The 24,219-nt window shown below is 38.8% G+C and overlaps 3 long non-coding RNA genes across 3 annotated transcripts in view; 2 read left to right on the forward strand and 1 right to left on the reverse strand.

Annotated features, from left to right (window-relative positions):
* The first annotated feature begins 890 nt into the window (after positions 1 to 890).
* LOC127956097 (uncharacterized) lies at positions 891 to 4,761 on the forward strand. Its single transcript, XR_008153458.1, has 3 exons — positions 891 to 1,126; positions 1,421 to 1,553; positions 4,147 to 4,761. It is a non-coding gene; the product is annotated as an uncharacterized LOC127956097 (long non-coding RNA).
* A 1,681-nt stretch (positions 4,762 to 6,442) lies between these two features.
* LOC127956087 (uncharacterized) lies at positions 6,443 to 11,080 on the forward strand. The gene is made up of 3 exons (XR_008153445.1): positions 6,443 to 6,569; positions 7,003 to 10,602; positions 10,692 to 11,080. It is a non-coding gene; the product is annotated as an uncharacterized LOC127956087 (long non-coding RNA).
* Positions 8,385 to 24,219, reverse strand: part of LOC127956123 (uncharacterized) — a 56,590-nt gene continuing 40,755 nt past the window's right edge. The window contains exon 2 of the long non-coding RNA XR_008153489.1: positions 8,385 to 8,464. This is a non-coding gene — a long non-coding RNA (uncharacterized LOC127956123). The remainder of the gene's footprint in view (positions 8,465 to 24,219) is intronic.

The following is a 24,219-nucleotide window of genomic DNA, read 5'->3' on the forward strand; positions in this document are numbered from 1 at the left end:
CTGTAATTTTTCTTGCAAATGCAAGTTTATATCAGACAATTTCTAACACATCATCACATAATTCTGTCTATATATCATGCAATTCTATTCCGAGAAATGTCAGAATTGTGAAATAAAAAGACATAATCCACTTTTTTTATTCCTTAGCAAAAATAAGTTTCCATAGTATCGAGCCGTCAGTGTGAAAGGGAACTGAAACTGGCTGTTTAGTTTGGTGAACATGTCACTGCACAAGAATAATAGCAAAAGTATGGAAAGAAGAAAGACACACACATGTTGATCACATTTCAAATAAGAAAACATCACTGTAAAGCTGCTTTGAAACAATCTGGATTATAAAATGCACTATATAAATAATGGTGACTTGACATTCCCATAAGCTGAAGCTACTGTATGCAGTCTGTACCAGAAACAGAAATTATTAGTCACCTTACGAGTCTTTGAGTTTGAGTTGTTAATTCTTTTGTCATGTGACCAGTTCCAGTGTTGTATTGTATTTAATTTAATATCTTTTTTTGTCATAGGGTTGCATAACCATGAGGATGAAAACTGAAGCTTGTGTCGCTTTGTTGGCTTAAAAAATATACATTTTTGAACTGAGACTGTGGCAGTCTCTGCAGCAGCTGGGTTCTAAGTTGAAAGGAGGCATTTTCTTTTTTGTGTTTCTGTATAGTCCTAGATAAAACTAATGCAACATAGTTATGTGTGTTACGTCCATAAATGTTCTTGTGTGAGTGCCTGTCTTTTTCTCTCTCTCTCTCCTGCTTGCTCTCTCAACTTTTCCTGTATATCCCTAAGGCCGCCTCCCTTGACTGCTGATTGGTTCATAAAGCTGTCAGTCATCATAAAACAATATGACCTATCCACTGCCAGTTAAGATAAAAGGACGCTGAAAGAAGGGAATGGAGACCTTTTGTTTCCTGCTTTTTTGCTGTCGGTTTACTCGTGTTTGACTTGCTTTATTTATACAAAAATCCTTGGTATTTTTGTTCTGAAATTTTTGATCCTTCCCACTTTTTGAATTTGCCATTTCATTTAGTTATTATGTTACTTTGTTGCTCAGATGGCATTTCTCTTTGAGCTTTGATAAGCTTAAGGTCTATGATGTTTACTCTTTACTCAAGAGGTAAGTGGATAGGGAAGATGTCATGTGACTATTGCGCAACATTTATGTAACTCAATATGTTTAGAGACCCTGGGTAAGAGGTGAATACCACCCATGTATGTTTAATTTTTATTAGTTGAATAGGGAAGTATATGGCGCTTGGTACTGAAGATTTGCTTTTTTTCTTTCTTTACTTATGTTAGGTTAGAGGTTTAAAATAAGCTAGAAGGGGTTTTGTTGTGGGGTTTTTTGGCGTCACTAACATCCACTTTCTTGTTGATATGTGTGTGTGTTTTTTTTTCTTTTTGTCTTCAGAACCAGTTAAACAGGGCTAATTCAGAAAACAGGTTTTAATTGAGTGTGAAACTCACAGCCAGTCTTCCAAAACCCAACAGCCAAGGGCTGTTTACAGCTGAATGGGTTTACAGGAATCAGGCTTACTAACTTTGTAAGCTGTTTTCTCCTTTTCTTTACATTTGTTTGAATTTCTGTATTTTTATGTTTTTAAGTCTTTTGTGTATAACAACCCCAGGGAACTTAGGCAAAAGAGTGTTAATGAAGTTAAAATGCTGCTCATTGTAGACAGAACGAGTATTATAGTGTTTCCCTTACAGGCACAGTATTTAATCAAAACTGTCTGGAGATGCATGAAGCCCGAGTTTCTTACCGTTAAGAGTACATAAGAAATACTATTTGAAGAAAAAAAACTCTTGCTAATATATTCAGTGATTACACACCATGTGCCAACAATATCAAAATCTGTAGCTTTCTGATTCACACACTAAAACATTCGTTGTTCGTGACAAATTTCAATAAAATCATCAGAATGACCTCAGCAAAGCAATGACATCTTAAGATGACATTCATACATGAAAACAACTAAAGAAACATGAAACTCACCTCAAATGTAATATTTGTAGATCTTTCTTTTTCCTTCCTACAAGGGGAAAGAAGAAATGGTTTACTGAAAAGTTCTTAAAAAGCAGGATTTCATATTATACCATTTCTTTAAACCACTGGTTCTCAAACTTTTTATACCAAGTACCACTTCAGAAAATATTTGTTATTAAATATTAAGTTCCACCATAATGACCAACATTACATTTCAGCAGCGTAGTAGGCCAAACTATTCAGCTACAGCTGTACAGTTAAAAAATGAGGCAGTTTTATTTCTAATAAGAATATTAATTGTTGACAGACACTTTACCATGGTAAATACAGTTTGAACCTTAACACTACAACTGTGCTTACATACACAGGTAAATGGAAAAAAAAGTTAAATTAAAATGTAATTTTAAATGTAATTATGTAACAAAAGTTACAAAACTGTACTGTACTTTAACTCGAACATACTTAATCTTTGAGTAAGTTTTTTTTTTGCACATTTAAGTTAAAATATATTAACATTAGTTTAATTTAGTGATTCACCTGCATAACAACTGGAGGGGGCCTGACACTTTGAGAACCATGGCTTTAAACAATCCTTTTTTTTATTTATTCATTTTCATTAATTCATTAAAATTATATTATTTAAATACTGACATTTGCACTTACATGTTTCAGAAAACACTTTGAAACTATTATAAGAATACAAACATATATAACACACCTAATGCATGGGATTCATATCAGGAAAATATGGGAAAATCTCTAAACCATCTCTAAATCTCTCTTACCAGCAACACATTAGGTGAGCATCTAACTTGATCAGCTGTGATAAAGCAATGCAAAAATAGACACACAGGTATTTATTTATCTGCAGGTTACATGTCCTTTAAACTACCCATTTGTAAACTCTGGTAATACTTTACTATTTTCAAAAGATAATAAAGATAATCATGCACTTCCACACCAGCATGGTTTAAATCATACTTATATGACCGCCATCAGTTCGTAGCAGTGAATGAAGATGTATCATATCGATCACAAGTGCAGTATGGAGTACCTCAAGGCTCAGTACTAGGGCCGCTACTCTTCACGCTTTATATGTTACCCTTGGGAGATATCATCAGGAAACATGGTGTTAGCTTTCACTGTTATGCTGATGATACTCAGCTCTATATTTCTTTGTGGCCCGGTGAAACACACCAATTTGAAAAACTAATGGAATGCATAGTCGATATAAAAAATTGGATGACGAGTAATTTCTTACTGCTAAATTCAGAAAAAACAGAGGTGTTAATCATAGGGCCTAAAAACTCTACTTGTAATAACCTAGAACACTGTCTAAAACTTGATGGTTGCTCTGTCAATTCTTCGTCATCAGTTAGGAACCTAGGTGTGCTACTTGATCGCAATCTTTCCTTAGAAAGCCACGTTTTTAGCATTTGTAAAACTGCATTTTTCCATCTCAAAAATATATCTAAATTACGGCCTATGCTCTCAATGTCAAATGCAGAAATGGTAATCCATGCATTTATGACTTCAAGGTTAGACTATTGTAATGCTTTATTGGGTGGTTGTTCTGCACGCTTGGTAAACAAACTACAGCTAGTCCAAAATGCAGCAGCAAGAGTTCTTACTAGAACCAGGAAGTATGACCATATTAGCCCGGTCCTGTCCACACTGCACTGGGCTCCCTATCAAACATCGTATAGATTTTAAAATATTGCTTATTACTTATAAAGCCCTGAATGGTTTAGCACCTCAGTATTTGAATGAGCTCCTTTTACATTATACTCCTCTACGTCCGCTACGTTCTCAAAACTCAGGCAATTTGATAATACCTAGAATATCAAAATCAACTGCGGGCGGCAGATCCTTTTCCTATTTGGCACCTAAACTCTGGAATAACCTACCTAACATTGTTCGGGAGGCAGACACACTCTTGCAGTTTAAATCTAGATTAAAGACCCATCTCTTTAACCTGGCATACACATAAGATACTAATATGCTTTTAATATGCAAATCCGTTAAAGGATTTTTAGGCTGCATTAATTAGGTAAACTGGAACCGGAACACTTCACATAACACCGTACTTTCTACATCATTAGAAGAATGGCATCTACGCTATTATTTGTCTGTTTCTCTCTTGTTCCGAGGTCACCGTGGCCACCAGATCCAGTCTGTGTCCAGATCAGAGGGTCACTGCAGTCACCCGGATCCAGTACGTATCCAGACCAGATGGTGGATCAGCACCTAGAAAGGACCTCTACTGCCCTGAAAGACAGCGGAGACCAGGACAACTAGAGCCCCAGATACAGATCCCCTGTAAAGACCTTGTCTCAGAGGACCACCAGGACAAGACCACAGGAAACAGATGATTCTTCTGCACAATCTGACTTTGCTGCAGCCTGGAATTGAACTACTGTTTTCGTCTGGTCAGAGGAGAACTGGCCCCCAGCTGAGCCTGGTTTCTCCCAAGGTTTTTTTCTCCATTCTGTCACCGATGGAGTTTCGGTTCCTTGCCGCTGTCGCCTCTGGCTTGCTTAGTTGGGGTCACTTCATCTACAGCAATATCATTGACTTGATTGCAAATAAAAACAGACACTATTTCAACTGAACAGAGATGACATAACTGAATTCAATGATGAACTGCCTTTAACTATCATTTTGCATTATTGAGACACTGTTTTCCAAATGAATGTTGTTCAGTGCTTTGGCGCAATGTATTTTGTTTAAAACACTATATAAATAAAGGTGATTGATTGATTGAACGTTAGCGATTTTCTTACCTCATTTTGCCAGGATGTTTTCAGGACCTCGCAGAACCCCTGACCCTTCTTGTGTTCACAGTTTTTGTTCTCCATTGCCATGTCACGACTCAAATTCGCTCAAAATAAATAAAAAATGTACAGGCAAATATGAAATAATTCGGGACCGACCGAGCAGTCAGTTATAACGACCAGCAGCTCACAGTTAGCCGCCTCACTCACAGAAAGACGACAATAACGGTCATATTTTTAAATGTAGAAAGGCGTGAACCGATTCATTGTCCAGTTTCCTGAATGACAGCCAGATTAACCAATCATGATAGAAGTAATAAAATAAAACTACCAATGGGAGTTGTTTCAGTGTGATAAAGCAGCGAAATGTATATAGTTTTATTGTTGTTAATGATGATAATATTTAACATATACCTTTAGATTTTAGAATAGATATCATGACTAAAATATTTTAAAATGCTATTAAAATAATAAATTAATTAATTTAAATAATTTAATATAAATCATTTAAAAGCTTGTTAACCTTTTTCTACCATTTAGCGTTAAACATTTTTAACGTTGTTTCATTAAAACAACTGACCTTATTTCAACCATATTTCAATGTTGAAAATTGGTCATGTGCTGTAAGTTTTTCAACAGTTCATCTTTAAACGTTGAATCAACGTTGTTTCAACGTTGAAACCACAACTGACCTTATTTCAACCATATTTCAACATTGAAGGTCAGTCATGTGCCGGCTGGGTAGTTGCTCCAGAGGCGTGCGACCTCTGACATATATAGCAATTGTAAGTCGCTTTGGCTAAAAGCATCAGCAAAATGAATATATATATACACACACACACACACACACACACATATATATATATATATATATTTCTCAGCAGGAAAAATCTGGCTGGACTAGGAGGTGTGTCTGTATGGTCCTAATGGACAGTGAGGAGGAGTTTCAGGATCACAGCTGGAGAAGTGCAAAAATTATTTAAGTCTTGGGGTCAAAAAAAATTAAAAATAAAAGCCTAAAAAAAATTCATCAGCCCCTACATCAGCACATGTTGTTTTAGGAGGATTTCAAGAAACGTCCTCTTTACTCATTTCAAAACAAACTCCAGCATATTCAGTTATCAGACACAACTGAAATAATCATCCAGGAAAAGGTTCTATGGTCAGATGAAACTTAATAATGTGTTTTGTTCAGGGTTAAATATACTTCTGGATCTTTAATGTTGTGGGCCTGTTTATCTGCCGGAGGTACATAACTGTGTGCTTTACACATATTTGTTATGGTAATTGGGTGTTGATGGTTATGTTTCAATAAAGCAGGGTTTTAGCTCCGACCCTGATCAACCTCACCTACCTGTGAGCTACATAAACTCATGAATGACATGATACTACTCCAAACCATTTTATCCTCTTATCTAAACAAACGACATTTGGAAGGACTAGTGTGTGCCTGGCCCGCAAGCGGTCATTTTTCTTATTTGAGCATAAAATAATGTCTTTCTCAAGAACATTTCTTTTCCATAATCATGTAACATGATTGTGCAATGATATCATGCTTTTTCTTGGAACTCTCTTACTTTGACTCTCATGAAATAAGTTAAAATGCAAATTGTGCACTTTGTCAGGTTACAACAGATCAGTGACAAATACGTCATCTGCTGTGGGCGTGAGGCTTTTTTTTAGCAGATCTGTCTATATAAGGTTTTGAAGTTGCTTTTTGTGGATTACAGGACACGCTGACTGCCAGTCACCTGTTGAACCAACTAAATATACAACAGTTATTTTCTCTTGTCTCTGCAGTAAGTATTTATTTAATATTCTTGATTATAGAGGTAGTGAAATTTAATTCTGTATGTAAAAGCAGCATAGTGGACTGTTTCTTTATATTTTCTCTTTACTTTTACATTTACACCATGAAGATACCGTCACAGATGAACTAAAATGACAAAATTGCTTCTATACTTGATGCATAGTTGGTTGGGTTTGTCAATTATAATGGAGCCTGTATTTAAAAATTTATATTGCCAGAAATATGATCTGTTGTTAAGACAATATAACAAGTAATTTATATAATAATTTATATAGACAAATATCTTTTATGCACAGAGTGCAAATACTGCCAAAGAATGACAGAAAGAAGTGCCAAGATTGAAAAGATTTAAATGAAAACAACCTTTCAGTGTTCTGCATACCTGTGTATATATAACCTTGTTTCTTTCTTTAAAAATTCAGATCTTCCCAGCTCCAATTTAAAAACATGGGGAACGAGACTTCACGCTCAAATACCCACGTGGCCAACGCAACCGGGAAGCATCTTCGGATTTTCTATGGAGTGGATACAATGAGGCTGGAAGAAATGGTGATAAATGTGGGAGCAGGGATAGAAGGTAAAGCATCAAAAACTGAAAAATCAGTATCAGGGCACATTTCCACCGATGTGAAGATGGTTTTTAAACCAGACTCCCGGATCCGTTACATTCACCTGCCGCAGAACGAGACATGTAACTTTGCCGGGGAAGGCACCATCTATGCCTCTGTCCTTTTGGAAGATGAAAAAGACGAAAAAACTTGCAGTGGGGTCATCTGCCAAAATTTCCATGTCCCCAGCGACAGGTCTTTTATCGTTACTGCCAATCATACCATCAAATTGCAGAAGTATGGTGCAAGCCTTTGGATTGATGAAGAGGGCCATAACCATCGACGTTAACTACCACAACAACCACACATAACAACCACAAACATCCTCTTTATCCTCCTCCATTATCCAATTTGATAAGGTTTATTTGAATATTAACAGTTTAGATCAGTGGTTCCCAGCTTTTTTGACTCCAAGACACATAAAAGCAGAGCTCATACGTAGTTCTTATGGAACGAGAAACCAAGCTTCATGGCAAAAGTACTAGTTCAATATTTGGAGTCGGTATCAAATTAGAAGCATCCATGAATTTGGAATACAAGTACCAAGAGATTGTCTGTTAAACACATCAACAAATTCTAATGTTCCATAGCTTAACAAAACTTGCAATATGAAATAAACTTCACATTTTGCGAGGGAAATGTTTTATATTGTTATGTGTAACGATTAATGCAGAGTGCATGCATACACAATGTTATTCTGCTAATAAATTCCTGTAGGCCTATTAACTTTGTAACAGCTGAAATAAAAGTTTGAATGGGAACGTTTACATTAGATCTAAATAAAAAGTCTAGTGAAACTATTTTGGGTGGCGGTGCTACAAAACTCATGAATATTATTTTATGCACAATAAAAATTCTTTTAAAACCCCTTTTTTCGATAAACAGTAATTTTTAAAGACTGATTAAGGGACTCAGATATTTCACATAATATGGTAATTAAATCTCTACATCTACCATTATCAGTCTTGGAATTGTGTTAGGAGGAGATTAACACATACAGCAGATAAAAATCTTAATTAAGAACATGACTGATTTGGTCTAGTGGTTAATGTTTGTGTCTGGACTGCAGAGGTTCTGGTTTCTAATTCAACCAAATATAACTTTTCATGCTAATAAACCAAGATTGTGTCTGCACATCAGTGGGTGGGTGTTATACTTTAAAAATAGAATGCAATAAAAGATGCAGGGAGACAAGATTAGCAGAAACACATACACATTTATAGACCACCCCAGCAACGAGAATCTGCACGAGAGCATCGGTGACTAAAATAACTACCTCACAAACACCTATCTCCCATCACACAGCCCAGCAATGGAACACTCAGTTTATATAGGAAAGAAACACACTGTCTGCAGGGGCTCCCCATTAACAATCAGCTCGCCTGGTTACCCCACACCTGATACTGATTAAGAGAGAGCAAGACAAAGACAAAACTAGGGCTGCGCGACTAATAGGGAGATACATCCACCATCAGATTTTAAGAACAGGTCATTTGTTTCTCTAAAGGAGAACAGTCTCAGTACTATGATACGGTCTAAATCCTGACTGGAAATCCTCACAGATACCATTTATCAATATTAAATATATACCAATATAAGTATCACTTGATCAAAAGAGCCATGCCACTTCATGATGTTCATTCATCACAAGTTATTATCAGGAAGAGTAAGCTCACCTGCTAGCTTCAAGGTTTGAAAGATTTAATTAGGTGTTAAAAGTGAAGTGAGTAAAGTGACATCCAGCCAAGTATGGTGACTGTAAATGCACTTCCCCCACCTACAATTCCTGCCGGCCCGAGACTCGAACTCACAACCTTTCGATTGCCAGTCCGACTCTCTAACCAATCATCATTTATTCAGTGACTTAATTATCTCATTAACTTTAACTCTTTAAGGACTTGGGATATGACTTGAAGACTGCTTGTAACTTGAAAGTCTCACCTCTGTCTTTTAGTAATCCTGAAGACACTGATTAGCGTGTTCAGGTGTGTTTGATCAGGGTTGGAGCTAAACTCTGCAGGGCTTTTTTGCCCATGCCTGATATAGACACACACCCTCTTTCAGCCAGATTTTTCATGTTGAAAAGCATGCTTTTTTTATAATCCAATCTGTGACTCAAAATTCGTAATACAATCTAAACTGTGAGTTTTACAATACATTGCACCACTCATGTCGGTACAAGCATGACACCTTAGGCTGGATTCCATTTCAGTTTTTCTAATTCTTTCATTATTTCCTGATGATAACGTTCACTTATGTGCCATGACTTGCCCTTGTATACTGTAACTTGCATATCTTCTCATATCTGTGTCAGTTCCTCATACACAACAAAATACCTAGTGTCAAATTAACAGAATCACTGAAGGAAAGAAAAACACGACAACTACTCCTACAACTGACTTCTGCCACAGTCTTAAAAGAAATCAACTGAAATACAAGACATTAAATCTTTCAATAGCTGATTAAACAACCCCACAAACAGCATCACTTGGTCTAGTTATTAAAGGGATACTCCACCATTTTTTCATATTAAATTATGTTATTCCCTTAACTAAGACGAGTTGATATATACCTCTCTCGTCTCAGTGCGTGCACTAAATCGCTCTGTCTTGCGGCAAAACTTTGTTAGCACTTTGCTTAGCCCAGTTCATTCAATCGGGGCCAAGCAGAGATGCTACCAAACACCTCCATGTTTTCCCTATTTAAATACAGTTACTCGAGTGGTGTAACTCGACCTAGGACAGTGACACACAAACAAAATGTTGCACTTTTCTAAGCATGTAAAATGGATAACTATATTGTATGGCGGAATACCATAGCAAGTGCTCGGGAGCACTTTGACATGGCGCAGTAATATCTTCACTCGTGAAAAGTCCTCTCACCGGCCCCCGCTCCTTCTCCTCCTCCCTCTCATTTCTGTCAATGGAACCAACGTGACTTTTACCACTTGTGCTATTAGCAAACTGCAAAAGATCATTTGCAATGGCGGACTTTGTAGATGATTATGACTTGTTTGTAGCAGACCCAGAGCCATATCTGTTTGAACCAGAGTACACGGAGGAGGAATTAGCTATTATGGACCGTGAGAGGGGAAAAAAAGATATGAACCAGAACAGACCGGAGCCGGCGAAAGAACATGGGCAAACAGCAATTGGTAGTGCAAGTGTGACTGTGGCGAACAGATGCCGACCGAGATTGAGAGCTTGTGCCGTTCAGAATGGGACCAGGTGTTGCCATCGATGGTGGGGGTCAATGTAGATTCAGAAGACCTGGACAAATTGCCTGTGTCGCGGCAAGCGACTTGTTTGCAGCGATGATTCACCTGGCAGTCGTCAAATTTTTCTTTCATCTTGACAAAGTCAATTGGAGGAAACGACCCACCCCGAGTGGACCAGATGGCCAGCTATCGTCAGAGTAAGTGCTATCTGAAACCATTGAAATATGCCTATGTATCATGTTTTTATTTATAAATGTATATACTTAACCTATCTCTGTCTTCTCAGTCAAAATAGGTTGGTTTCCTACCGGATAGTGCTGGAATGGCCCCTACAGGGTGAAACTTTGGGCAGAGGCAATCAGAAACCACTGCCATCATGTGTGGTCGAGACTATGCGACAAAGATATCCTTCTGAGTCCGGTGTCTATGTTGGATTTCAAGAACTACATGAGACAATGGATATGTAGGCATATGACTGTTACTGGACAATATGTGCTGGGCCCTGAATTCAGACCTAAATTATGTTTACATGTTTCATAGACATCTGTGGGACAATTGCACTGCAGCTTGCATCAGAATAGTTGATCTGTTTGTATATTTTTCTATATTACAACCATTATGTAGATGTCTTTCTATCACTTTTTTTATTTTCAATTTCTTCATTTGTATTCAATTCAGTTTCCTATATTTGATGTGTATAAATAAAGCTTTGAACCTACAACATCTAGAGTGATACTTTAATCTTGTTTGCTAAATCAAATGGCTTCTGATATAATCACTCATGCAACATCAAGGATCTTTATTTCAATTCAATCCCATAGTAAATAGGATAGGCCATGTGTTCTCTAGGCAAAAAGTGTTTTGTCAGATTTGTTCAAACATAAGTGAAGTCACAAATTTGGTAAATACGTAATTAATTCAACAATGTAACAACAAAAATATTAACTATAATAACTGACAATTGCCTTCTACACTTGCTATGCAAGTACAAGTCCCCTCCTTTTTCAATGGCACAGGTTCTTTTTCATGTCAGCTGAAAACAAGAGTTACAATGGCTCCGATGGACCTTTGAATCTTGAGGTGTGTGACTGTATGACCTCCTCTCTGCTGGGCTTTGTTTGCAATGCAATGTTGGCAGCTAGGCGAGGTATTTGGATGCGTGATGATGCGTCTTTGAATCTGATTGTGGGGTCAAGTCTTCTTTGGATCACTCTGTCCATGAGGTCATCTCTGAATTTTTGAGTCGCCTTCACGTAGATTGGTCTAGCAATCCACTGCTTTGATTGCTTTTGAAAGACAACATTGTGTCTTGTGAGGCCTGAAATCAAAAATAGTATGAACGAAAGTGCTGGAAGTATAGTAAATGTATCATTTTGATATTTATAATGTTATTACAAAAGTTAGGACTGTGGCTATTTATGTTTTTTATGCAAATGTAAAAAAAAATCATTAGTCAGTCATATCTGTGCCAGCATTTATTTGAAGATCATGTTCATGTATGGATGACACATAGAGAAGTAAAGGGAAAATACAGTGACTACATTAATTTGCATTCCTTTAGTACCCACCAGCTGCTGTAGTTGCCTGTTCCCGCTTTGTGGAGTGATTCTCATCGTGATCCATAATGGCTAGCATAGTGCATGCCTTCATTGAAGGGTATTGAAAATGATGTCGCTTTGGACTGTACTTCAAAAAGGCATTGTGAAACACCTCAAGTTGTCCTGAAAAATAAAACCAAAGAAAATGTTTTACAATGTAAAAACAAGAGCATGAAAAGTTGTGTGTTCTTTCGAAGCACTGTATCATGAATGGGATGCATAGTATTATTGATCAAGTCTGGGGTTACATCCCCCCCCCCTCATACAGACTTATTGCAAAATAGTTTATCAGAATCTATTCTCACTGAGACAGACTCTTTGATACACATACCTATGTGTTTGAACAGTGTCATCTGTTGTAGGTCTTTAATGAGACGTATGTCCATAATCATAGCTTGAAGGGCTTTGAAGGCAGGGGAATTCCCTTTTAGCCACCTCTTTGTTCTTTGTTCCTATGCTGACAAGTCTTGATGGAAACATCTGTATTCCATTCCGTTTTCTTCCCAGCGATGAACCCCAGTGATGTGGTGTTGGAGAGACATCCATCGTCGGAGCAGCTCCTGAAAACACAAGAGCAGAGGCACACTTTTAACAGTCTATGATACATTACAGTTGGCTTCCATGCTGAAGACCAAAAATTTGATGTACATTTGAGCTGCATATAGCATTTGATGTATATAATAACATAGAATATCACTTTGTGATGAGCAGTTTCTGTATGCTTGGATACCTTTGCATCTACTTTGGAGGTGCAACAGCTCCACCACATGTGGTTGCTGACACTCCTGACCCAAGGAGCAAGATCATTGTATTCTTTTCTGTTGGATGCTGCAACCATTTTTTTTAAATCCTGAAAAATTATAGAAAATAATTACTATGGGTAATTTCATGCATTGCATAGACTATGGTGGCGCACCATTTCAGCCATATCTGTTACATAAATAACTGTGTTTCAGTCTCTTTTGCATTAATTTTAATTTTTCATCACTACCAAATTAGGTACAATTAGCTATAGAAACATGGAAATGAGTGCACCGCACACATTATACAGACCCATAAAAAAACTTTTGTGAAAAACTGGTAACAGACAATAATGGAGATAAAATATTTGGGGTTGGTTTATAGCTATACAGCTTAGACCAGGGGTGCCCAACCCTGCTCCTGGCGATCGACTGTCCTGCAAAGTTTGGCTCCAACCCTAATCAAACACACCTGCCTCTAATTTTTAAGTGAGCCTGAAGACCTTAATTAGTTGCTTCAGGTGTGTTTGATTAGGACTGGAGCTATGCTTTGCAGGACAGCCGATCGCCAGGAGCAGGGTTGGGCACCCCTGGCTTAGACTAACAGTAGACTAACCTTTGGCAACATGCCACGCATCAAATTGATGAATTATATGAGGATATTCTTCTCTCATGATTTTTATTATGGACGGATGCCGGTCTGTGGTGACCACTTTTCCATCAATGCCCTCATCCAGGATCTTCTCCAGGCCTTTCTTGAAGGCCAGTGGTTCTATTGCGACCGAACTGGAGGCCTGGGAAACCTATAGAGCACAAATTAATGCATGATGACATTTAAAAACGTTATAGAATTTACCATAGATTTGTGGAAATAAATGACAATTTATCTGCATCATCTCAAACCCCACGATCTGGTTAGTGGAGTCATCCATAAAAGATTACGTGTTGTATTTGCTGGAGTGTCCGGGGCTGTCACTTCTGCCGTCTCTACTTAGCTGCACTCCTTTACCGTCTTCGCTTTGGCAAATTAATCTTGCTTTGATTATGTTCTCCTGTTGTGTGTATGATTTCTCAATCACTGGGAGCAGGTAGCTTGCCTTTATGTTGTAAAAAGTTGACTCCAGGGGCAACTGCAGGTTGAAAAGTCAAGCCCAGTCAGCTATGTCAGTGTATGTTGAGCCGGTAAAGAGAGTGGCAGCTGCTGCGAAAAGGTTATTTTCCGCCATTCCACGTATATTGGGACAGGACTCACTTTGTCCCATATGGCCATATGGCCATTGCTGCATTGCCAATTTATATTTATATTGATTCTACTGCCGAACCGTGTTTCTGTCTGGTTCAGGTCACACACACATCACCGCACCACAGGTTGTACATTTCTGAAAGAGTTCCGGGAGTTTAGACTCATTTACAATCCACTTCCTCTCCTTCCAACCTCTGGCTTGTCCAGAGATGCTTTAAGAGCAACCTGTGGTGGAGGGGCTTGCATTTGGCACAAAGCTGGTGTCTGCGGTATCAACAGCAGGCTCTGATGTCATGCTTACATCAAACACTGGCGTTGCACTCATATCCATCACAATAGCTTCAATGTGGTGTGTTTCCTGTTGTAGACAAATAATAATAAAAATATGCATTGGTTTTGCATACCAGTGCCACATCCAGTACATCTTGAGTAAACAATTACATGACTTGATAGGAAATAAAGTGTAATGGTTTCCATAAATTGTATTATGGATTATTGATAGCAAACTTAGAAGCTGGTCACTCACCTCAAATCCAAGACTTTTTCTTGGTCTACACATGACCATCATTGTGGATGTCGATGCAGTGTTCTAGACATGAATCAGAAGTCAAAGAAATGTAGATCATATTGCAATCATACAGTAAGTCTGTATAAAACCTGAAGATTCATTAGCTTACCCATTGCATTTTCCATGTGGGAGCCAGGGCAACTTGAAACGTAAAGGACTGCTTAGCTGTACAGACAGGGGCACTTTGAATGTAGTTGATACTTTGATACAAAGTTCTCCCGAGCACTTGCTATGGTATTCCGCCATACAATATAGTTATCCATTTTACACGCTTAGAAAAGCACAATGTTTTGTTTTGTGTCACCGTCCTAGGTTGAGTTACACTACTCGAGTAACCATTTAAATAGGGAAAACATGGAGGTGTTTGGTAGCTTCTCTGCTTGGCCCCTTTTGAATGAACTGGGCTAAGTGCTAACAAAGTTTCGCCACAAGACAGAACGATTTAGTGCACGCACTGAGAAGAGAGAGGTATGTATCAACTCGTCTTAGTTAAGGGAATAACAGTGGACAAGCATGGCCGAGAGACTGTTACCGACGTCCGAAGGGAGCACACACATCGAACAGGTAAGCCTCTCCGACCGTAGAGTGGAAACGTAAAGCAAGTCTGTCCAGGAGGCTCTCGCCAGCATCCGAAGGGAGTGTGAGCTCCTGTCAACGAACGGGTAAGCCTTGCTGGATTCACATGATCAGACAATTTACCAAACAATCCAGATCAAATTAACACTTCATGGTTTTGCAATATTTCTTGGAAATTACACACACAATCTAATTTGTCAAATCAAATCCAAATAAACTATTGCACACTGTGCACACCACACCTCATTCCTGCCCCCTAAAACTGGCAGTCTGGGTAACGCTCAGGAAATTCAGGGTCTGTATAAAATCCTCGCAGGTCTCCACGTCTTCCGTTTCCACAGTACCCCACACCCAGTCTTTGAAAAAACATCTGCAATTTCTGCATTGTACAATTTTAAAAGGGACACACATGTCTCTTACAGCCTGGGGCAGTTTTTGGACATTCACCACACCTAAAGCAAGAACAGATGTACACTCCAGCCAAGCATAATGGGCCCGGTGTCTAAATTCTAGACTGCTCCCCACATCCCTCAAGGCTGTACATGTTAATGACAGGGTAATGTAGGCGCCATCTCCGTCTGAGAGGATTACCTTAGACAAACCTCCTCCAAAACACTTTTTGGCATCTGAAGGCCAAATCAAATTTAGAAATGAACAATCCATACATGTACACAATTATTCATTACATTTTTTTGAGGTTACCTGTAAAAGCAGGAAAGTGCCTGGATCCTTGTTGAAGAGATTAAATTACATATTGAGAAATCATATTTCCCCAGCAAACATGCTCAATAAATAACACATTTACAAGTTTACAGTTTAATGCTCTCTATAGTGATGCTTCAAATACCTACCAAGGACCCAGTACGAATCTCTAGCTTGCTGTGCTTCTCTGCCTTCTTGGTGTATGCATGTTGCTTAGAAACAATTAAATTCATAAAATGAAGGACAATAGTGAACTTATACAATTTAATGTTGTTTAAAAAGGTACACTTGAAACTGTAACAATAAATTACTCCTAATTCTTGAATTGACACTTACTTGCATGACTTGTTAAAGTTTCCGTTTCCTTGGAAAGCGGAAAATTGGTTGAAGTTTCCCCATAACCACAGCCTTTGCCATGTCTGTCCAGTGAGCAAACTTTGTACCATGCCTGCAAACAGGGACAATAATTCCCTGGCACCAGCACATGTATATACTGTAAAAATATAAACTGAAAATAACTTTTGTAAACATGTGCAGGTAGGGGCAGAATTGCTATATATTATATTATAATATATATATATATATATATATATATATTGTTACGACCCGGCTCAAAGTCATAACATAAAGAGGACAACTGACAAGATGATTTCTAATAAAGAAATTGTAAGTTTATTTAAAATTAAACAAATAATGTCTAGGGTTTGAACACAAGATAATTATAGTAAAAATCAGCACAAAATCAAATCAATAAACAGTTGGAAATGAGGTTGGTAAAGTTGTGGAAATAATATGGGAACACAAATTCAAGAACCCACTCTTCAAACAAAAAAATCACAAAACCCAAATGAGAGAGAACTAGGCAAAACTTAGGAGCTTCTTAAATAGTTTGCCACAGGTATAGATATATATGCAGCAGACTTTGTGAAAATATTTTTCTATTTTTGTCATTCCTATGGCCATGACTATGCACTAGTACTATTTCGAATAATCCAAAACCACATTATTAAAACATATAGGACAGTACCCTTCCGAGTCCAGGTTCTCCATTAGGATGACACACCACCACCTTCTGAGTTCAGCCATGTCATGCTGTAGTTTCAGAACAGTTTCAATTAGACAGGATTTACTTTTAATATTTTTTCTTGAAGACAAAAACAAAGTTTGCAATTGAAATTCAAATACTTACAATGGAGAAATCAAAAGGAGAGTTCGTCACTATATACCATGCGTACTGAAAGACAAAAAAGTAAAAAAAAATTAATAAATAAAAAGTCTACAACCTAGACATAAGGTTATAAAGACTTAATAAATTTGTAAAAATCTGACCATCAGAATAAAGATGCCACAGACATTCCCGTAAGGTTGTGGAGGAAGTCCCTATTTCAAGAGAAAATAAAACATGATCAGTTCCAAAACTGGAAACATGACATATTCAAATCATTCACCTTATTGGTTGGAAAACACTGCTCAAAAACTATTACCTTTATGTCCACGCCAGTTCTCTCTGTCCAAATCCCATTCACCAGACTTTTTGCAAGGTCACTAAGAAACCAAAATCAAAATGTAGTCTTACTAAATACATAAATTCAAGATACTCACAGACGATAGAACATGAGTATTAAAATATATACACACACACACACACACACACACACACACAAGGACCAAGGAACATGGCCAGAAACACGCAAAAACAGAACATACTGTATATGGTCAGCTGAACAGGACCATTAGGTAACATCTATAGGTCAGGGGACCGTGACCGCCAAATAACATGCATTCCTCAGATGTTGATGTTGCTAAAATTAGATAAATGTTGCTGAAGACATTGTTAAAGGGGGGGTGGAATGCTCATTTTCACTCAATCTCCTGTTAATCTTGAGTACCTATAGAGTAGTCTTTAGTTTTATTATATTTATAAGAGGAAAAATAGTCTGTGCGGTTTTTTTTTTAAAAACACAAGCCGCTGGAGGCGTGACGTGCGGGCGGAGCTAAAGAATCACGAGCGCGAGTAGGCTTTTGCGTTGAAAGCATGTTGAAGCTGTGACTTTAGCGGGCTCCGAGCGGGGTTGAACCCGGGTCTCCTCTAACAAGGAGGCTAAATGGCTACAGCCACTAGCGTCTGTTGCTAGTGCGTCTCTTGAGATCGGCGAGGTTTACCTGCACAGCACTACTTGCTGGCCTTCGTTACACTTAGCGGTTTTGGAAAATGGAAAGTGGAAATTGGAAAGTTCCACTTTATGTCATCTTTTTTTTTTCTTTAAAGGTGTACAAGGTTTACTTGATGTGCTTACGCGCCGATAGCTAAGTTAACAACACAAATATTTGAAGCAGTTTTACTCACCGCCTGCGGTTCCAACGCACGATCGTGACCCTTTTTCGTTGGGACTGCATTATCCTTAAGAAATAAACAATATGCAAATCCGGCGTCAAACTGGGCCTTGTTTGTAAAACAAGCATCTTCAAAATGCAGGGAACAAACAAAAACATTTGCACAACTTCGTTGATGCTCTGTAAAAATAAATTCCATCCACTGGTCCCTTGAGGTTTTTTTTTTTTTTGGTAATCTGTGCAGGGTTGTCTTGCCCTCGCAACCAAAAACACACTTCTTTTGTGACATTTCGCTCTCGCTCTGGTCAGTGAATGTCTCGTCTCTTCCGGGAGAAGTGCCCTTAGGACCCATATAAGGAAATTCCGCTCCATCTAACGTCACACAGAGCCATACTCGAAAAAAACTTTCCGAAACTTGTGACAAACCGGAAGGAGTATTTTTGGAACAGAAATACTCCTTCAAACGTACAACTTAATTTTTTTAACTTTGTCCATGTTTAGCATGGGAATCCAACTCTTTAACAGTGTAAAAAACTCAGTATGCATGAAATACCATTTCACCCCCCCTTTAACTCATTTGATTGAGTATACATTTATCAGTGTACAGTAGGTGGCCAGCCTTTCTGGGGCTTACCGCCGTGGCAGTGCCGCGGTGATAACTGTAATTCAGTCGCGTGTTAAAATCATTCGCGAAACTACCGCCAGGTGGCGCAAAGGGACAAATTGCGAAATGAATGTAATTGTAAAATGAGATAAAAGGAAGTAAAACAACAATAACATTATGATATAACATGTTATGTTATAAGCTAAATGTTTTAATTTCATTTTAATTTCGATTCATTCTTGGTTTAAAAAAAATCTTCAGGTTCCATATGCAGAGCGAAATGGGAACGGTCCAGCATTTAGCAATAATTAGTATTAACGCTGTTATTATTCTTGATTTTTCAAACTACCAGCATTTTTTAATTAATTATGCCTTATGTGTGACCAAAAATGAAGTATTATTTGTTTCAGCTGATCGTGCTGGTGCCTCGCGCACATAATAGAAACAGAAGTCGTTCACCAGACATTTGGCGTGAGCACTTTGACATATTGTTAATTATGATTTTTTTCATAAATACTGAAACGCACACAACCTATTTACCTCATGAATAATAGTTAAGCTTCAAATGGGCAACATCTGTCACAGTGTCTGGTCTGTGTATCCCTGGGTGTCCACTAGAGGTCTCACTTCCCCTTATCGTCACTGTTCATTGTTTTCAGCTGTTTCCACTTACATCGTTTGCACCTGTCTTTAAATACCTGGGTTGTTTCTGTCTTTGTTACGGAGTCCTTGTTTGATGTCTGAGCGTTACATGTCCGTCAACTATTGCCTTGCCCTGTGTTCGTTTCCTGTTTATGTTTTGTTTTGGATATTCTGGTTTTGACCCTGCTTGGCTTGTTTACCCGTTTGGATTACCCTTATTAAAGAAACATACCTGCACTTGGTTCTCTCGCCTCATTCCTGTAACACCGAACGTGACAACATCACAAATATGGATAAGTTTGATTTCTCCCGATTGAGCCTATAGTCTATTTTTTCCCCTCACAAACTCTGATTTATTTTTTTAGCGTTTTAAAAAAAAAAAAAACACGCAGCAAACGAAAATAGGTGATTGATCCATTAAAATGAAACCTATACACGACTCATTTTTTTCCTCTGACAAACTTAATTTATTTTTTAGCGCGTTTAAAAAATAAAAAATAAAGAAAACATTCAGCAAATGAAAATAGGCCATTAATACGTTAAAATGTGTTACTCTTGGTTAACAGTACTAATTATAATTATTTTACTTCAGAACAGAGCCTGGGACTAATCTAGGTTATCCATGTTTTTTTTTTTTTTTCATTGCATTTAAAAACGACTTTTTTCATGGACCGTTAGGTAGGCGTGACGTAAAAATCGTCATTAGAGAGTGTGTGCAGAGGCTCTAGCAGACAACCGCGCGGACAGGGGCGCCTGGTCAGTTAGCTTCAAAAGCAAAATTGCACATGTGCAGCCAGGCAGAGTGAAGAAGCTCATTGTTACTCGAACCTGTGCAATCCGTCAATAAAAGAATATAAAGACAGCGATGTGCAATAATTCTAGGCAATTGCAGAGCTGGCCATCAGCCTGCGCATTCAGAAGTATAAATTGAAGTCTGCGTTCGCGCTGGCCGTGTATGCGTCCGGATTGCTGATACGGAAAGTATAACACAGGCGTAACAATTGCAATTTTTTTTTTGCTACTCCTTTCAAGCTGGATCTCACAAAATTGGTCAGCTCCCGACAGCATCAGGTGTTTTATTTATGGGGAGTAGAATTGTTTATTTCAATGAATGTAATAGATTCTATGTCATAATAGTTAGGCTATAATATTATAAATCAGGTTGGTTTGTATTGCTGACGTAATATGTAAATTATATGCGTAGACTTGCACTTAGACCATAGTGCGGCTCGCTGGAAAAAAAGGTTGAAAACCACTGATATAAAGGTTGCTGTCCCATTTTATACAGGAATTATTCATTTAAAAAAAAAAAAAAAAAAAAAAAAAAACCTCGAATTATATTGTTAGTTCTAATTATATTGTTAACACAAGTTCATTTAGAACTTTTTTTTTACTTATAAACTCCTTGAGAATTTAAAGTTATTTTAATAGTATTTAAATTCAAGTTTTAAAAAAAAGGTCTTAATTGCTTAAATTATTTTTATTAATTAATAATTTGTTATCATGTTTATTCTTGTAAAAATTACGTGTTTATTCTTTAGGAAAACAAGGGAAAAAATAAGGGACAATCCGAATATTTGTTTTGCTTTACCTATTTATGTAAGCTACAATTATTCAAATAATAATAATAATAATAAAATAATGTCATTAAAAAAATACCATTGGCCTGAGTAATTTTGACCATTATAGAATTGTGACTTTAAAGATTAGTCATTTAGGTGGTAAAAATACTGTGAAATTAATAATGGCATGGATTTTAGAGCATAACAACTGAAGGTTTATGAAACATTAGCCAATAAAGCATTTTTTTGAACAACGGAACTTAAAGTTGTGAACTAAAATATTATTTCAACCATACAGCATGTGAATAGTAAGTACTTGAAAGTAGTACTCGATGGCGCTGCGCATGGCTGCTTCAGTGCTTGGCTCTCCAGTGTTTGTACTGTTTTTGTTAGTTTTTCCTGTTTTTTGTTTAACAAACACTATCAGTTTCACCAGGGATGAACTGCTGAACATTCGGCAGAACACACCACAAGATCTTTTACCAGATTTAAATTATTCAGACGTTTTACTGAACGTTGTTATCGGAGGAGCGGCGGCGCTGATCAAGCGCTTCAGGACGCGCAGACGGGGGAAGCGAGCGGGAGCGCTCGTCAGACTCAGGAAGCGCAGATTTCGAACGCTGTTGCCTAGCATCCATCTGGCAAATCTCCGCTCTCTACCCAACAAAACGGACAAACTCCTTCTGCTTTCTCGGACAAATAAGGATTTCTCTCACTCTGCTGCTCTGTGTTTCACGGAAACCTGGCTGAATGACGCCATACCGGACAGCGCGCTCCATCTGCCGGGCTTTCAGCTGTTCAGAGCGGATCGCGAATCAGAGTCAACTCGGAAATCGCGCAGCGGCGGGGCATGCTTTTACATCAATGAGCGGTGGTGTAGAGATGTAACTGTGTTAAAGAAAATGTGCTGTCCTGATCTAGAAATGCAGTTTGTCAACTGCAAGCCGTTCTATTCGCCGCGGGAGTTTCATTCGTTCATTCTGGTTAGTGTTTACATCCATCCGCAAGCGCACGTGAGCTCAGCTTTACAGAAACTCGCTGATCAGATCACAGAGACAGAACAACACCCGGACTCTGTTTTAATCATTCTGGGGGACTTTAATAAAGCCAATCTCTCCCGTGAACTGCCAAAATACAGACAGCATGTTACATGTCCCACAAGAGACAGTAATATATTGGATCACTGCTACACCACAATAAAGGACGCATATCACTCTGTTCCACGAGCAGCTTTGGGAAATTCTGATCACTGTCTGATTCATCTTATACCATCCTACAAACAGAAACTTAAATCTGCTAAACCTGTAGTAAGGAGTGTGAAGAGATGGACCAGCGAAATGGAGCAGGATTTACAATCTTGTTTTGACCTCACTGATTGGAGTGTTTTTGAAGCTGCTACCACCGATCTGGACGAACTCACAGAGACTGTAACATCCTATATTAGTTTCTGTTAGGATGTTTGCATTCCTACCAGGACTTATTTAACATTCAACAACGATAAGCCATGGTTTACAGTAAAACTCAGACATCTTCGTCAGGCCAAAGAGGATGCCTACAGAAATGGGGACAGGGTCTTGTACAATCAGGCCAGGAACACACTGAACAAAGAGATCAGAGCGGCTAAAAAGACCTACGCTAAAAAGTTGGAAGACCAGTTTTCTTCCAACGACTCAACTTCAGTTTGGAGAGGACTGAGGGCCATCACAAACTAAAAGACACCATCCCCTTGCACTGAGGCTAATCAACGGCTTGCTAACGACCTGAATGAGTTTTATTGCAGATTTGAAACCCCCAACACCCATTCTGACCATCTCCCTGCACAACCATTAACACCTCCTGCAATCCCCCGTTCCACACCTCCTGCTCTTCAAATCTGTGAAGATGATGTGCGCCAGGTCTTCAAGAAGAACAAAAGCACCAGGCCCAGATGGTGTTACACCAGCCTGTCTGAAAATCTGTGCTGACCAGCTGGCCCCCATCTTTTCACAGATCTTCAACAGATCCCTGGAGTTGTGTGAAGTACCTTCCTGCTTCAAACGCTCCACCATCATCCCCATCCCAAAGAAACCCAAAATAACAGGACTTAACGACTACAGGCCTGTGGCTCTAACATCTGTCGTCATGAAGTCGTTTGAAAAACTGGTTCTGGGTTATCTGAAGGACATCACTGGACCCTTACTGGACCCCCTCCAGTTTGCTTACCGAGCAAACAGGTCCGTGGATGATGCAATCAACATAGGATTGCACTTCATCCTGCAACATCTGGAAAAAACAGGGACTTATGAGAGGATCCTGTTTGTGGACTTTAGTTCGGCTTTCAACACCATCATCCCAACAACCCTCCAGACCAAACTGACCCAGCTCTCTGTTCCTAGCTCTATCTGTCAGTGGATCACCAGCTTTCTGACAGATAGGCAACAGTTAGTGAGACTGGGGAAATTCACATCAAACAGCTGCTCCACCAACACTGGCGCCCCTCAGGGATGTGTTCTCTCCCCTCTGCTCTTCTCCCTTTACACCAACGACTGCACCTCTAAAGACCCCTCTGTCAAGCTCCTGAAGTTTGCAGATGACACTACAGTCATCGGCCTCATTCAGGACGGTGATAAGTCTGCTTACAGACAAGAGGTTGAGCAGCTGGCTGTCTGGTGCAGTCTTAACAACCTGGAGCTGAACACGCTCAAAACAGTGGAGATGATCGTGGACTTCAGGAGAAACCCCCCTCCACTTTCCCCACTCACCATCATGAACAGCCCTGTGACTGCAGTGGAGTCATTCATGTTCCTGGGAACCACCATCTCTCAGGACCTGAAGTGGGACAATCACATTGACTCCATTATAAAAAAGGCCCAACAAAGGTTGTATTTCCTTCGCCAGCTGAGGAAGTTTAACTTGCCACAGGAGCTGCTGAAACAGTTCTACTCAGCAGTCATTGAGTCTGTACTGTGTACTTCTATAACTGTCTGGTTTGGCTCAGCAACAAAATCGGACATCAGAAGACTACAGAGAACTGTTCGGACTGCTGAAAGGATTATTGGTGCTCCCCTGCCCACCCTTCAAGAACTGTATACATCCAGAGTGAGGAAAAGGGCTCATAAAATCACTCTGGATCCCTCACATCCAAGTCACCCCATTTTTGAACTTTTGCCATCTGGCCGGCGCCTCAGAGCTGCAAACACCAGAACAGCAAGGCACAAAAACAGTTTCTTGCCCCAGGCAATCTACCTCATGAACAGTTAAATGTT

Source organism: Carassius gibelio, chromosome B4 (genome assembly GCF_023724105.1).
Source record: "Carassius gibelio isolate Cgi1373 ecotype wild population from Czech Republic chromosome B4, carGib1.2-hapl.c, whole genome shotgun sequence".
NCBI lineage: Eukaryota > Metazoa > Chordata > Actinopteri > Cypriniformes > Cyprinidae > Carassius > Carassius gibelio.